We start from the raw sequence: 18,052 nt of genomic DNA, 5'->3' as shown, positions 1-18,052 counted from the left end.
CTCTTCATGCTGTCATTTCATGACTGATGGTGTCAGCAAATGCAGGCTGTTGATATCCCTGCCATACATCTTTGCCTTGAGTCATTGGGGCATTGTAACTTCACTTTGAAGCAATGGAGGTGAAAAGGGGCACAGGACTGGGACAAATACTTAGCTACTTTAAACTGGAGCTTTCAGGTCAACCACTTAAGAGAGTTATTACATGAAGTGATGATCTGTGATATCAGGAGGCAGGGCTGCACAGTCCGGTCTTTGCAAAGTTCTCTTTTTGTAGGGGAAAAAAACAAGAACAAACAAACAAACAAAAAAATCCCCAAAACAAAACCAGACGTGCAAACCTTCTTACAAAACTTTGTGATTGATTTTCCCCTCCGACACATTCTTTCATGTCTACATGAAATTATGAGGAATACACTTAACTGTGAAATAGATTTCATAGCTACCCCTTCATTTTTTGCTGTTTTCCAATTTGGAATGCACATTAAAGCTAACACCTTCAGTTTTCTCTCTCTGAGTAGTTTTGCATCTAACATAAACTTAAACGTGAAAGTACAGGAAGATCTGTCAAGTTTATTGTTTTCCTTTTGCTCTGGCTTGTGCCCACGTTAAATATAAAATGAGAATTGTCCATGCTAAATAAAAAAATGAGGATTAAGATAATTTAATTCAAGGAAAAAATGCCAAGGAACTCATAACAGGCTATTTGCATGGTCTAAGAAAATAGATTTGTTGAAGCACTTTCTTCTCTTTTACTTCCCAGTACTTTCAAAGACTAGTTTGTCAGCAGTAAAGATCAATATACCCTAGTAAAGGAATTTACTAAACCTGCTCATGATACTGATGTGGATATCTGTGTTATATGTGGAGGTATCTTTTAAAAAGTATCTGTTTATCTTATATTGAAGTGAGGAGTTTTTTTGCTCTCTATCCTAGCTGATAGGTATATTCTGAATTATAACAAAGGGCTTTAAGTTGTTCTCAGTTATGATCTACAGTAATACCATAAATCTTCCCAGTATTGATTAGTGTCACAGAAATGGATTTAGCTTCAGTGGAAAAGTGAGCTGTGAAAGGAGTTAGGAGCAGTCTTCAAGATAATGCTGTAATTAGTGTGTATATAATCAGATGCTGGATACTTTTCAAATGTACAAAGAACCATGTTAAAAAGGGGGACTGAATGGACAAGAGAGGCTATTTACTGTCTTAAGTATAGTATGAACACAAATGTAGTCGTTGCTACAAATAATACTATATACCTCCAGCATAGCAGCCAAATATACAAGTACAAATCTTCTTCAGTATATAGTTCTTCAATGTAAAGTAAGTTATTTGCCAGTTTTGTCTGATAGCCTTTTTTTTTTTTTTTTTTTTTTTTTACTTCAGATTCTTTCTGTGCAAATTAAGTTACACCTGTACAGCATCCTAGTCAAAATTTCCAGAAATCTATGTCTGGAGAACAATAACCTCTGCAATCTCAGCTAAGAATATTGATCTAAATGTATTCTGCTGTTAGATTGCTTTCTTTGCCTTACAGGTTTTACATGTATTGCTGTCTATAATTAACCAAAGCCTGTCTTCTCTTTTAATTCTCAAGCTAAAAGTGAACTGAAAAGTAGAATTCATCAGATACAAAACCATATTAAACTTCTTTGCAACCAGTTTGGTCCATATAGACAGTCAGAATCAACTCCCTACTTGCAGAAGTATATTAGGGTGCCCAGATCTTCTGAGCAGATTCTCTGTGGGTGAAGGGTGATGCTATGTTTTTTTACTTTCAAAGAGTGACTAAGAAAAAAACAGTGAAGATGGCTAGGGAAAGAAACAGAGCTGTTCGTTTCTACTATAGGCCAGTTAGTGGATTCCAATGGGTAGTAAACCACAATCTTTTGTGTTTTAATGTAAAAAAATTCAATCACAGGGCAGCTGAGAGACAGAGTTGTGATGCCTTCTTTTGTAAGTATGAGGCAGCACACTGTAAACAGCAATGTAGAAAACCCCAGGCTAGTTGTATACTATGAATACCTTTCTATAATATGAACACCTCCTGCTTGTTGAATATTAGAGCATTATCACCAATGTAATAAACATTCAAGTTGAATCCATCCTTTCAAATTGAATTATTAGATATGGCAGAACACAAGCACATGTTGTGCATAGATGGCACTCAAAGACCTGGTGACTGTATCAGTACTGGAACCCAAATGAGTGTGATAGAGCTTTGGAGGAAATAAAAAGAAAAACAAGCAAAAAAAAGATTACAACATTTCAACAGTTCCCAAATGCTATTGTTACCTCTGTGGCACAATCATTCTGGTGGCTGCCAGGTTCTGGATACTGGTCCAAAAATCCTGCATTTTAATGGATACTCTGGAGGTCAGATCCCAAGCTGGTCTAAAACAGCAGCTTTCTAATGATGTAAGCCATTTTTGCTAACAAACATCTGGTATGATACATGAGTCCTCATGAACACATGAGTTTATAATTTTAAGAATTAAATTGCTAATTATGCTTGAAATAAGCTTGGGAAACATTTTACTTAGCCTCCTGACTAGACATTTCTTTATATCTAATGAAACATTATTTTGCATACCAGTAATAAGAAAATTAATGTGATGGAGGCTAAATTGATATTCATCTAAATTAAAAAAAAAAAAGGCAAAACTGAACAGGACATTTCCTAGTCTGTCAGTAAAAATATACACATATATACTTTCAGATTCCATGAATGAAAACTTGGTAAGGAAAACATCATTAAAACTACCTTTGTTATTAGTGTAAATGCAATCTTATTGCTCTCTAATACTACATGCAAAGTTAACTCCTTAAGTCAGTCTTGGAATTATTGAGATGTAAAGCTGAAACTGAACCATTTTCATCTACTTCAGTTGTGCAGATTTGGTCAGCAGTAGAAATCTAAGCACTATGTCAGCAATGACATATGATGCAAATGGAAAGAGAAAACATACGTAAGAAAATGCAACGCTTCTAATATGTTGCTAATAGTAACTGCTAATATGTGCTAATAATAACGATTCCAATTCAGTTTTCGGGTCTCATCATAGTGGCCAGTCTACAAAAACTGAAAGTGAGTGTCTCCTCTGCAACATTTACTATTAGACAAGAGCAAACCAGAGAAAGAAAAAAAAAAAGGAAGAAAAATCCTGATTGTTTCTTCTTTCAGAAAGAGGAACTGGGGCATATAAACTGTCTGCTAAAGTGACTCAAACTGTGAAAGACTAGAAAAAATGAACCTCTGTCTCCCGAGGGAGACTTAACTAATACACCAAATGTTGTAATATTTTATAAACTGACTCATTAAAGCCATGCCAGCCTTAAGGATGAATTTCTGTAATAAAATGTGGTATTCTTCAACAAAGCAACAAAAATCCCTGCTGCTATTCTGTGGAACAGAAGAGATTTTGAGTAAAAGAGACTGTTCTAATGAACTATAAGAGACATTGTAGTCTTAATGCATACATGTTAGGAGATGATTACCAGACTGCCAGTGGTAGCTAAAAGGAGTAAATCTTTAACTAACTAGATTTTAGCTATTATAAAAGTATTCAGAATTAAATTGTGATGGATCTTAAATATTTATTGGCTAAATTTTTTTTTCTCTCTTGAGGTAACAGTGCCTGAGTTTTACCTTTTTTATTAATTTATATATGATGATCTTTGTGAATGACTTGAGTTTTCTCACTGTATTTGTAGTCTCTCATGGAAAGAAGAGAGAAAATCAGATAGGTTATAACCTATGAGTTAGCCAATTCATCCCTGGCATTCTTAGAAATGAGGTCTGAAATTAATCCCTTTACAATTGGCTTTACTGAGATTTAGTCCCAAAAAATATATTCCTATCAAGACTGCTGTTTGCCTAGAGAGATATCATTGCCATATTGTCATACTTCCATCAATAATCAGCTGTGCCCTGTACCACACTCCTACCCACACTATAACCTATTCTGAGGCCTTTGAATAAATTAGTTTTCTACTCTATCATCACCTTTCAAAACAAATCAGTTTAAAAATTTCCTGGTTGTGATATGGGCTTCCCAGTTAATACATTCCTAAGTCCTCATTAGATTAATTCTATGCATGTCCCAAAAGGGGATTTCAGTTGTTCATCTAGCCATAGCTTTTACCCTGCCTTTTCCTTTGCCTGAAATCAGGTCTTTCGCTATTCAAACCAAGAAATTCTGCACTATTCTATTTAAATCTTTACCTTCTGATTAAATAAATTAATTCTGATATCTCGTCCTGCCTTTGAATTAGTGAATTGGCAGCTCTTCTCAATTTTCACCAAGTCTTTGACAGAGAGATACATATTTAAAGATAGTAAACTGAGTTCCTCAACGGCATATAGCAAGGAATTATCAAAATGGAAATTTACTCCTGTGTTTACTTGCATATATTAGTTTTTCTCTACAAATCCACCACAGTGCCTCATGCTCAGGACTGAATTTCTTTCCTTGAGAGTTTTTATTCCAACACATTACTCACACTGCTTCATGGGAAATGGTTAAAAGAGAGTCATAAAACCAATTTAAGTATTGGAAAGTTACTTTTTTCTATACCCACTGGTTTTAATTTTGGACTTTACTGAATGTTGTGTCAAAAAAACTGGGGAAAAAAAAAGGTGCTGCACTAATAAGTAATCAGGTCAAATGCAAATGTGGTCAATATTTGATACAAGTATGTATTTTGGATTACAAAGCTAAGCAAAATTCATCTTTTCTTGGTGGCTAACTATGATCCTCCCTCATAAGCATGCCTTTTAGCCCAAGGATTGTTTAAAAGCTTCTGCAGAGTTTACTATTTGCTTAGTTTGCTTATGGGTGACAGTCAAAGATGTACAAGAGATTCAGAATATGGCACTCGGGAACTGTGCAAGTTCCATTCAAATGCAAACCTTAAACTAGGCATTTATTCTTGTTATTTTAGCTAGAGATACCTTTTCTAAAGTGAAAGTTTTCAACAGGTCACCATGGTTACAATGACACTGTCACTAACACGGCTGGTGCGTTGGGAGTTGTGTTGGAAATATGTTTAAGAGACAGAGACTGTCACGCTGGAATCTGAAAGGAGAGAAGTTAGGTTTTCTGGCACATTCATGAATCCCTGCTTTCACTTCATGTATATTATATTGCAATTGTTCTGTGTACTGGTGTGAAAAAAAAAAAAAGGCAAAATAAGCTGTTGAGCTACAATTCTAAAGCACTGAACGAGCACTAATGGCATGTCTACATTACACAATCCAGCACCACGTCAAAACTCTAGACTGATTCCGTACACTGGCATAGGTGTACAGAACTGACTACAAAGGTGTAGCAAGGTTGCGCAGGGAGAAAATTAGAAGGGCCAAAGCTGAGGTAGAGCTCAATCTGGCTACTGCTGTAAAAGACAACAAAAAACACTTCTTCAAATACATTAGCAGCAAAAGGAGAGCTAAGGAGAATCTCCAGCCCCTAGTAGATGGGGGAGGGAACACAGTGACCAAGGATGAGGAAAAGGCTGAGGTACTGAATGCCTTCTTTGCCTCAGTCTTTAATAGCAGGGCCAATTGTTCTCTGGGTACCCAGCCCCTGGAGTTGGAAGATAGGGACGGGGACCAGAATGGAGCCCCCATAATCCAGGGGGAAATGGTTAGTGACCTGCTGCACCACTTAGACACTCACAAGTCTATGGGGCCTGATGAGATCCACCCGAGAGTACTGAAGGAACTGGCAGATGTGCTCACCAAGCCCCTTTCCATCATTTACCAGCAGTCCTGGCTAACTGGGGAGGTCCCTGCTGACTGGAGATTAGCAAATGTGACGCCCATCTTCAAGAAGGGCCGGAAGGAGGACCCAGGGAACTACAGGCCTGTCAGCCTGACCTCGGTGCCGGGGAAGCTGATGGAGCAGATCATCCTGAGTGCCATCACACAGCATGTAGAGAATAACCAAGGGATCAAGCCCAGCCAGCATGGGTTCAGGAAAGGCAGGTCCTGCTTGGCCAACCTGATCTCCTTCTATGACAAGGTGACCTGCCTAGTGGATGAGGAGAAGGCTGTGGATGTTGTCTATCTAGACTTCAGTAAAGCCTTTGACACGGTTTCCCACAGCATTCTCCTGGAGAAACTGGCTGCTCATGGCTTGGACGGGTGTACTCTTTGCTGGGTAAAGAACTGGCTGGATGGCCTGGCCCAAAGAGTGGTGGTGAATGGAGTTTACTCCAGCTGGCGGCCGGTCACAAGCGGTGTTCCCCAGGGCTCTGTGTTGGGGCCAGTTCTGTTTAACATCTTTATCAATGATCTGGACAAAGGGATCGAGTGCACCCTCAGTAAGTTTGCAGATGACACCAAGTTGTGTGGGAGTGTTGATCTTCTTGAGGGTAGGAAGGCTCTGCAGAGGGACCTGGACAGGCTGGATCGATGGGCCGAGGTCAATTGTATGAGGTTTAACAAGGCCAAGTGCAAGGTCCTGCACTTGGGCCACAGCAACCCCATGCAACGCTACAGGCTTGGGGATGAGTGGCTGGAAAGCTGCCTGGCAGAGAAGGACCTGGGGGTGTTGGTTGACAGCCGCCTGAATATGAGCCAGCAGTGTGCCCAGGCGGCCAAGAAAGCCAATGGCATCCTGGCTTGTATCAGAAATAGCGTGGCCAGCAGGACCAGGGAAGTGATCGTGCCCCTGTACTCGGCACTGGTGAGGCCGCACCTCGAATACTGTGTTCAGTTTTGGGCCCCCCACTACAAGAGGGACATTGAGGTGCTGGAGCGTGTCCAGAGAAGGGCAACGAAGCTGGTGAAGGGTCTGGAGCAGAAGTCTTATGAGGAGCGGCTGAGGGAGCTGGGATTGTTTAGCCTGGAGAAAAGGAGGCTGAGGGGAGACCTTATCGCTCTCTACAACTCCCTGAAAGGAGGTTGTAGTGAGGTGGGGGTCGGTCTCTTCTCCCAAGTAACAAGAGATAGGACAAGAGGAAATGGTCTCAACTTGCGCCAGGGGAGGTTTAGACTGGATATTAGGAAATTTTTCTTCACTGAAAGGGTTATCAAGCATTGGAACAGGCTGCCCAGGGAAGTGGTTGATTCGCCATCCCTGGAGGTATTTAAAGGACATTTGGATGAGGTGCTTAGGGACATGGTGTAGTGGTGGTCTTGGTCGTGTTAGGTTTACGGTTGGACTCGATGATCTTAAAGGTCTTTTCCAACCTATACGATTCTGTGATTCTGTGATAGCAACACAACACAACGCACCACCAATGCTGGTGGCAGAGTACCTGTACCAGCATGGCACACCACCTGCTTCTTAATATGTACTAATAGGCTCTGTCTGACAGAACGATCTGTGCTGGCATGGCTTTCTTACTTCCAGGACTGGTTTAGCTTCCCTGGAGCTAGCTCCATGGTGCTCTGTGGAAGATACATCATAACAAACCTTCCCACCACTCTTAGAAGGCAGCTGCAACAATCATAACTGATAGCACATCATACTTCTGAATCTTTTACTTTTTCATCTTTTACATTCTTTACAAGGCCCTGAATTATAATTAAAATAGCATATACCAAACTGTACTTCAGAAGATAATATTTCTATATTCTTGCCACAGGTTCATTCAGGTAATTGTTTTTTTTTTTTCCTTACAAAACTCTTCTCAATGAAAAAACGAGTTACATTGTATTTTGTGATAATCTTGCTTTCGTAGTCATGGCCTAATAATACCTACTAAAGGGTAGGCAAGAAAAGGCATGTCAACTTAAATATTCTTGGATAGTTTAGGTGCAAGCTATATGCTGGGCAGGTTAGCCTTTTCAAGACTAAGGAATGTGTGGTTATATGCTTAACAAAGACTTGATCTTAGAAACCTTAATGTTGAAAACTGAAGCCATATTTAATAATATTAAATGCTGTGCAACAATACTAGCTTTGGAGCATTATCTCCATAGTGGCTTCACTGCTTATTCCCATCCCTCTGTTTTGCTCTTGCTTCATGTGTTCTGTCACACGCTGCCAACAGCATCTGAGAAATGATCTGAAGAAAATTAAACAGCTACAAAAAAGAAGCGGTTTTGTTCCTTTTTTTCTTTTTAAGCTGTCATTTTTCTCTAATGAGATTCATAGCCCAGCTATACAAATAGCTGTGCTGGCGCAATGGTGATGTGCAGTGCATAGATGGCAATGAACACTTGAGAAGAATGGGAGTGCTTTAAATCAGTCTTGCTCCTGAACAGTTTGTGTGCTGTAGTCACAGCCTAGGGGAAATTTTCAGATTGAAATCTCTGGATTTAGGTGGCTGAATCCATTTTGGGCCCTCTGTTTTCTGTATCAAACATGAGCATAACGCTTCGCATACAATTGCAGAGATGTTCTGTGTTATACAGAATTCTGATGTATCCAGCTTCAGTGATCATGTGGACCATATCATAGCTAGCTACCTGTGATAGGCTGGCTAAAGGAAAAAAACCACCACAACCCCACCCTGCAAATAGTAAAACAAATAGTACTGATCAGTCGGTTCATTACTGATTTTCACTCTTCCCAGAAGACAATTGAAGTTGATAAGAATCTTAGACCATTTCTATTATGGGACGTTCCAAAGTGGGAGGGGTGTTTGTTGGGGGGCCTATGCTGAAAAACAAGGGGATGAACTCACATGAACATGTCTCTGGAAAAAAAAAAAATCAGAAGAAGAAATTTTGAATATGAATTATGAAAGCTGACACCATATAACCTTATTGAAAGGAAGGAAGTAAAATATCTCCTACCTGCAACTCCAACTTTCTGAAGAGATTAGAATAGGGCAAAACCACCCCCAAAATCTAAACACTTCACCAATTTTTTTTTTTTACTTCAGTGGGTTTGATGCTCTCTCCTACCTCTTAGAAGTCTCCATCGTACAGATATAGGAAATGGTCAAAAGAATTTAGGCACTGTGGCACTGTGGCACTTTCAATTTGCTTAGCATTCGGGTCAGTTTTTCCTCAGTGTCAATCAAAGACAAAGAGACTTGGAAGTTGATGGAAGTGGAAAAATAGTTTCTGGCCTTAGGCAGTTGTTTACTAATCATATGGTGTTGCTCAGTGAAGTGATTCACTTTTAATGGGTTGCTTAGCTGTGTAGACCAAAGGAAAAGGAAAAAAATAAAGAACAGTTTGGGTTATACTTATCCCAGTGGCTCCATGTGAAATACTCATAGATCTTCAGCTGTTATAAATTGTAATAATTACACTGAAATCAAAGGTGTAATGTCCAATTACATCATCAGAATATCTTATCCTATTATTATTTATCATTAATTTGGGTAAATTCATAAATAGGTACTATTAGGGGTATCAGTACATGATATCTACAGTGACTTAGAGTTAAACCATTTAGATGAGAAAGGAAATTTTAATTTCTGGGGATTGTGAGTGAACAGAATAAATTGCTATAAGTGCCTTTCCAGACCAATACTCCGATGTATTGCTTTAGATAGAATTTAGATTGCTTCAATTAGCTTCTGATCTTCTGGAGACTTAACAACCCATGACCAGCTTTAACTTCCACCTTTTCCTGTAACATCATCCCAGGGCTGCCCACCTGGTGAGACCACCCAACAGCATTGCTTACATGTAGCCTGCCTAATGGGGCATTGAGTGGACCAGGCCTGGCACCAAGAAACTGCTTTTGTGTGGACAGACAGCTCATTCTGCACATGGAGTATTCCTGGACTGGGCACAACTGAATTGTCTGGGAGGTGTGCAGGTAAGGGGAGGTTCACAGATCTTCCCAGCATTCAAGCCTCTTCCCAATTATTTTAACTGAAGTATTTTAACCAATCAGTCTTTCCATCTTTTTTCTCTGCAGAATATATACCCATCTTTGTCCTTTCTTGCCAGAGTTATGGCTTATTATTGTACAATTAAAGAAGCATCTCACTACCTTTTAAGCTACTCCCTATCATGTCTATCTCTGAATTTTATCCACCTTTGTCTATACAAAGAAGTACTACAGATATTAGGTAGCCTAAATGAGTGTAGCTTATTTTCTGAATCTCTGACATCAAAGTGCAATATATATTTCATGAGCCAACTAAACAAAAGCTCTGGATGAGCTAAAAGTTCAGACTAATCACATCCACATGTAATACTGTGTACACTTATATTAATCAATATAATAGCACCCAGCACTTAAAGGACTGCAACATAATGCGCAGCCATGATCTTGTTAAAAAAAATAATAAATCCTTTGATTCTCATTAACTGCCTCTCAGAGAGGGGAAGGTATATACATTGTTATGTATAATTACTTTGTGTACATCATATATACAGTAAGCATCACAGTGTATGTTTTCAGGTCAGCAGAACTTACTTTTTAAACACTTCTTTGGACTGTAACGTTGCTAGATTTAATTTAAGCACAGATGGTAATTTGGGGAACTTAAAGGAAAAATCTAAGCAATCAGTTTTGAAAAATTGTGAAAATCCCAACTTTTTCCTTTTCAGCAGTAGGACATATATAGAATGCTCTATTTCTACCTTATTTATGCAGTTGCTGCTGAATGGGGGGTTCTGGCTTTGAAAACACTTCTGTCCTAAAGTATTTGCTCTCATTGCCTCAACTCAAGCATATTTTCATCTATCATAAAATATTTTTGCCTTGTTTGTCCCCTCCATGAAAAATGTCAACTTATTTTACAACAAAAATTCAAAATAATTTTTAATCTTTTTTTGAAGAAAAGTTAGAATTTTAAGTGGAAATCAGTATTTCCCATTAAGCTTTTTTCCCATTTTTTCCCATTTTTTGTTAGGCAAAAAATCAACCATGTGGTGCTAAATAAATTCCGTTAAAAGTTTGCCTTGACTTGACCATGATAAGTTGTATAAACTGATAAATGAAGGGCAATATCTCATTCAACAGACAACATAGAAATATTCATTTTAGTTTTGGGGACGTACTTTTATCTTCTTTTTCAGTCACAGAATACCTCCTTTCAACAGCTTTAGTTCTCTTTTATTTCTGCTGGTTTTGTTATTAAATCAATGTCATCTGGAGAACATACAGCTTTACATGTCTTGCTTTTTCTAAGGTGTAAGAGCTTCCTTATTTCATTCAGTTTTCTTAACTGGATTGCTGAAGTTCGTATTTTCGTAAGTGGCATCTCACACTTTTTTTTTTCTTAAACTGTGGTATCAGTGAGTTTAATTTATGTTTGTTAATAGGCATTTTATTTTCCTTCTTGGCCATTAGATAGTTGTACTGTCAACACTGGCTTCATGCAACTGATTACATTTCATGGATAAAAAATGAAAGGTCATTATTCAGTAAATGTTCACTCTTCAAATTAATGGGATGTGCTGAATAGACCTTATAACGATTATAAGGGAGCTTAGTAACATCTCAGTATAATGCTGCTTCTTTTATAGCTAGAGGAAACAGAACATTTGAAAAAAATATGAGAACTTAAGCTTCTATGTGGAACAGGAGGTCATTCTGTTCATGTAGACAAATGGATAATTGAATAAATGATTTTGCTTGAAGTAAAAGTTTTGACTTATAATAATACACTATTACCAGAAGTTAGCAATTATGACCAAAATCTCTTCTTTGTCTTCCTATGAAAAAAAAACCCCAAACAACCTCACAATGTGGGGTTTCTTCTTTTCTTTTTCTTTTTTTTTTTTTTTTTATTAAGTCATTACATTTCACATATGTGTTTTGTTGATAGCTGCATGTAATGTAATTATTCAACAGTGTCTGAAAGCCACTGTACAGCTACTCTGTTATTTAGGATAATAATCTGTGTATGGTTGGTACTGATTCCTTTCAATTTTTGTTACCTCTGAATGCAGGGCATGGTCTGAAATCCATTAAAATCATTTGGGGAAGTTAATTATGTAGATATAGATATGTTTTTTATTACCAAGAAATTTAATGGAATGTGTACTGAGATTCAGAGACTGCTAAGTTTTAATGTAACGAGACCAATTATACTAAAAGTAGAAACTAAAAGAAAAAGGGGGTGTGTCAAAATGGACACTTCCATAAGAAGCTCCAAAAGATCCTGTTACAAATAGCTCCTTTCTATCTGTATAGCTGTGTAAGAGCAAAAAGCTGATATTTGCATTTTGGGAGCAAAACAAAAGAAAACTGAAGGGAAAAATATCTGATTATATTTTAAATTTGCAGGTGCAACATGCTACATATGCCAGAATTCCATAAGGTAACTCTAGTATAAACTATCTCCCCAAATCCAAACATGTTTGTTAATTCTATACTGTCTAAATGCCAGATAGATGCTCGTATTTGTTTAGATTTTCAGAATAAAGACTGCAATTTCTACTAATATCAACAAAACCCACACACTGACTACAAATCATGTAATATAATTGAAATATTCAGATATTATGAGTGAAGGGGTTTTTTAATGACTACTAATGGTGGCTTATTTAGTACACTGAATTTGAGTTATGGTCATTAACAAAATCCAACTTTTAGCACAATTTTATTTTAGTCAATCTTTAGCACTATTTTCTACAAAACTAGGTTCTTTTTAAAATTAGCTTGCACAAAAATATTATGCACCTTTCTCATAACACTAAAAAGCTTTTTGCATTGATAGCTGACATTCTGCTGTCTGGAGACTCTGGAGACTTAGTTCAGGAATATGACAATTTGGTACTTTTGAAGCTAATACACCAATAAAGAAGAAAATGTGACAAGCAAGGCGGAAAATACTGATGATTGTAGAACTTCAATCTGAAAACTAGGTACCATAATATTGGTATTTAATGGCTTTAGAAGAATAGATTTTGGTTCAGAGAGGAAGCTTTGAATGATTTATTGAGCATTGTTAATATTATTGTCTTGTGAAAACAAAATGGTCATTTAAGTACAATACCTTCCCTCAAGGAGTACTTACAAAATGTTTTGTTACCTCAGATAAACGATCTTTATCCTATGTTCTATGAAAAAATGAGAAAACTTTATTCTGCCTTATATTGCCAAACTAATTCAGGCATCTGCTTTAGAAGAACTGTAGAAAACATACACTTCAACAGAAGATTCATGAATGAATTTATATGAACAATTGAAACATTATAGAAAAAAACACTAGGACACTGAAAGGTTTTGTTGCAAGGGGTACAAAGGATTTTTGAGATTCAGAGATATTGTCCTAGCTAAAATTATCTAAAAATATTGGTACTTATTAAAAAATACATTAATTGCACATGCTTGTAATGCTTGTACTTGCAGCGGGGAAGGACATTTTATGAAACTGTACTTCTGTACAAAATGTTTGTAAAGAAAGATACTTTCTATCTAATGAAGAGTGAAATTTGCACCTGCTTAAGATTTTCTTTACACTGCATTTAACTTTCTGAATTGTTGCTGTATTAACTGTAAGAAGTGTTTAATTCAATAGTGGGTTTCCATGCTCCTAGCTTCAAAATCTGACTTAGGAGAGTTGGAACATGTAAACTAATTTCTTCTGCATTTTTTTCACTGTAAAATTATAAACAGGTAAATCAGTTACTTGTGTTATTTATGGAGGGCACTGCACTGAAGCTGCTATTTCCTGGTTTTGAGAAGTGTTCACACTGTAGCAGGAAATGAAGTTTGTTACTCCTGTTTTCTGTGTCCCTGTAATTCAGGCACTGTTGCACAGGCAGCCAGAGCACAAGAAGCTACATACAATGGATTAAACATGTTTTCATAGTCTGGAAACATATATATGTAATACTGTATGACAACAAACCCCCAAAAAAGAGGTGGCCTGAGAGTTCCTTATGAAATCACATGTTCAAATTAGAATTAATGAACAAAACTTATTTAGAAGTTCAAATTATTTTATTTCAGTAAACTTTCAAAACTGTGTTTTCTATAGCAATGGAATGCTAAATCTTAATGTACAAGGGTCATTTGTTCTTGTCTGTCTTTGGATATACTCCTTGCAGAAGCATGATCCAATGTGTGTCTTCCTTACTGCAGCTTCACGTGACAATTAAGCACAATTAAAAAAAAAAAAAATCAAAGAATATTAGGATTGCAAAGTGAAGCAATTGAATATTAGTAAATACAAGAATTCACACACCCCTGTGCATATCCATAATGACACATACTCCAATTACAATCTCACATCCTTCATCTTCCACAGGACTCCCAAGCTACAGCAGACCATATTCATTAGAGCTCCCTTCATTCAGGTCCATTGAGATGGGAAATAAGGAAAATAAGGATAATCCCTGCACACATGAGCAAGCTGGTGTCCAACCAGCACAGACTGGCATACGTACTGAGTTCTCACTAACAGTCTCCAATACTAGTGTAGTTAGAGCCTGAGGTTATTTGCACTGCAAGTGTAGAAATACAGACTGATTCTTTCGTGTGAATGGCAGACAGAACAAACTTGTAAAAGTCCTGCTGAGCACCTACAATCATTCACGTTCAGTGGCTTTGTGAAGATGGCAAATGTGCAGTTGTATAGTAAACTCTGATAAATACCTAATGATATAATGAAACTTGAAACTTTCTGAGAACATGTGTCAATGTAAGTCTAGACATGTATGAATATACATTTAGACATCTTTTACCAGAAACGAAAAAGGCAAGCCTCTAGGAGCACTCAACAAGACTACTCCTCGCAAAGTTCAAATATCATTGACGAAGTCTCACATTTTCCAGTCATGTGTGTAAGATATATTTATTGATTGATATGAGCAAAGCAATGCATTTTTTCTAATCTTGTTTTGAAAAGAATGAATATATTGTCTGAAAATTAAAAAAAAAAATCAATCTTAGACGTCTGAAATAGAAAACCTCAGCTGAAGTGCTTTATGTTTTGTATAATTGTAATCATCTGAAAACAAGAGTTTGTAATGGAAAGTGTCAAACAGTCTTAACTGCCTTTAAAGCACTATTGTTTAACTGCCTACAAAACTATTATTTTGGGAGAACACTTAGGTCTTTTTAGAAGCAGAATTGGTTTGGAACACCAAAAAAGAAAGAACAAATAAGAAAGAAAGTGAATAAACTTGTGTTATTAATCTCCTTTACTGTATATTATATATGGATATGTATATGTGGATCCTTGTAGCATTATTCAAAACTGTTCTACAATCCCCAGATGACAAATATGCAGGAGGTACAATGCTGACTTTTGACGACCTCCACAGTCTCAGTTTATCATCAGCCACACACCATCTAGTTTCAGGACCAAGAAAACCCCACTCTCCATCAAATGTTTGTACAGTAGGAAAAGAAGGTAACTGAGCAGAAGTAAGAATGAAAAATCTACTATCCATGGAGAAATGATGGAAAACATAAGAATTTTTGAAGGATTATATTACATGCCTTGTGGCATACCGCCAAAGAAGAGTGGCTTACATGGAAGTCTACTACCAAAGAAGAGAAGGGAAACTGAAAATTAAAGCTACTGGCCAAGAATGGGCACTCTTGGCAAGTTGCCTTGGCATCTGAAAATGTGGGTAGCAACAAAGTTTGAGTGGGAGCTTACCAGACTCTCCTAAGTGAGAGACAAATCCAGTTCCTCAGTACCCTAATAAGGTAGAGGTAAATCACTGGAGAGGGAGTCTTGTTGAAATGTTCTTTAATACAAAAAGTCTCATTGATATGGGATAGTCTGCATTGCACATCCTATTTATTAGGTAGGACTTGATAATATGGCAATCTATCCTGTAGGTTAATTATTTAATTTCTTAGAATATGGCCAAAATTTAATTTTGTTGAGTCACCATAAGTTGTATGAAATTTCCTAATCACACTGTTTTTTAACCAGGTCAATTACTCATTTTATTGATGAGGCATCATATTAGTTGATAACAATTATTTCAAATGAATACTGATCATTCTATTTTTCCACAGCTAAACATATTTTTTATAGCCATGAATATGCACAGCTGTTACTTTTTGCTGACAATTTCAGTACTAATGGGTCCTGTATATTAACAACTGATTTACTTCTAAGTGCTGAAATACAGCACTTAATGCACTATGCACAGATACTTAGAAAGTAATTTGTTGAAAGCCAAGTGACATCTATTCCAGATCTTTATATGCATTTTTGCAGTGTTGTATCATATGTATCTATATAGACACGTACACATACATTTAAAACTTAGGCAACAGCATTTTTATTAAAAATATGAATTCTTTTGTAATACTTAAGTAGAATTAAAAGTAAACTTTGCAAGTTGTGCGGTAACCTCAGGAAACTAAGTATAGCACATTTCTTCTGCACTGAAAAGCTAAACTTTAGAAAAAAGTCATGACTTCTAGAAAGAGCAGGAACAAGTATGTTTTCCTTTCTTATTCAGAATTGCTATTAAAGTCAATAAAAGAAAAAGGTGAAAAGATTAGACAAAAAAGGCGATTAAAATAGAATGCAGCTGAATGTATTACTGTGTTGTTACTACTCGGCACAAAGTAGCTTGTACTTCTTCAAGCTCTTTCGTAACATCTTAGGCTTGTCAAATTACTACTTGTCAAATTAAAGATAATATTGCATTTAACTTACAAAAACACAAGCAGATATACTAACTAAGACTCTGTAATCAATTTTTGCAATGCTAGGTTATGCTCATGAATCCTGAATAGCATAAATTTGCCAAACACTACAACAAACTCTTTTGGTTTTTTTTTCTGATTATACCAGTAGCTTAATTCTGTTACATTTCTGGTGCGCTGTTGTTTCAGTGGTTTGGAGTTCTTCTTTGAAAGGCATGCCAATGTAATGGAAACTGAAATAATTCATTACAGTACCTTCACTTTGGTACACTGTTGAAGACGTACAGTGGGTACTGCAATACTGCAGGGTGTCCTGTATCTTACCTGAATGGTGCCACTCTACACAGTCCATGGTGAACACAGGCGGTGAAGGGGTGAGAGCTACCCCAAAGCACTGCCCAGATACATGAGTCCACAACTAACTAGATCTACTCGACTCTGACTGACTAGATCCATTTGGTATTAGCTAGAAAAAGAAGCAGCAACAGGCAAACACTAGGTAACCACTGTTAGTTTCACACTTCTGCAGCACATTTGGCATGGGACAGCACACAGTGACAGGGTAACAACTGCTAACTGGCCTTAGATACAGGAAAAGTCATGAGACCCCAGAGCTTCTAGCCTGTACATGTGGGACAGTGGTGCCACACAGTCTGTATCAGCTTGGCAGACCTTAGCATGCCAGACTGGGCAGGACATGAGCAGCTCAAAGAGCCTGTAGACCTTAAAACTTCAAGGACATCTGGCCTATGAGCCAGGGTAGCTTGCTTGGTACATTTTTCTTGAGAGGCCAAATGGACGTAGATCCTGAGTGCTATTTTCACTGCTTGTCTTTCTGAGAAGCACAGAATAGTTATTTGTTATCTTATTGCCTAATGTATTATAAATATTTGCTTTTATTCTGATGATTCTGCTTCAAATTTTATGTTGCATTATAGCAGATTTTTTCACTATTTGGAAATAACCAAATTTGTGCAGGTCTAAGCATCTTATACATGAAAATTGTTCCACCAATATTGGTATTAACTGATGAGTCAGAACCACTCATTTATTAGTTTAATATTCTCTTTAAATGAAATCCAGTTTAGTTAAACACCGCTTCTCAAGTTTCCTGCTTTTGTTGACAAACCCAGGTAGTTCAGTTTCAAGTTGTGGAGCTAGGACCTAGGTTCAGGGCCTCTGGCACCACTACCTCACTCTTCATCTAAGCAATAGCCTCAAACTACCGCTTTCCATTACTTCCAGTGTCCAGCCAGAAATGACAGACCATTTTGTGTATGAAGAAGGAATCATCTGAGGTACTCATGAGCTGTCCTCACGTCATCTGAAACCAGGAAAAGCTTGATCCTGATAGCAGGACTACACTAACTAGCAAGGTCTTGCCAGCACAGAATCCTTGATGTCTTGCATAGATAACTTCGTTCTGCTAGTTGACATATACAGGAGTGCTATACAGTGCCATGTAATACCTATTTAGGAGCATACTGTGCAGAGACATCATCTTCACTAGCAATTGATGATCTTGATGCCTACTGCTAGCAGATAGGATTGTCCACCTGAGAAAG

Source organism: Mycteria americana, chromosome 1, assembly GCF_035582795.1.
Source record: "Mycteria americana isolate JAX WOST 10 ecotype Jacksonville Zoo and Gardens chromosome 1, USCA_MyAme_1.0, whole genome shotgun sequence".
Classification (NCBI taxonomy): domain Eukaryota; kingdom Metazoa; phylum Chordata; class Aves; order Ciconiiformes; family Ciconiidae; genus Mycteria; species Mycteria americana.
Note: the sequence above shows the minus strand (reverse complement) of the source record.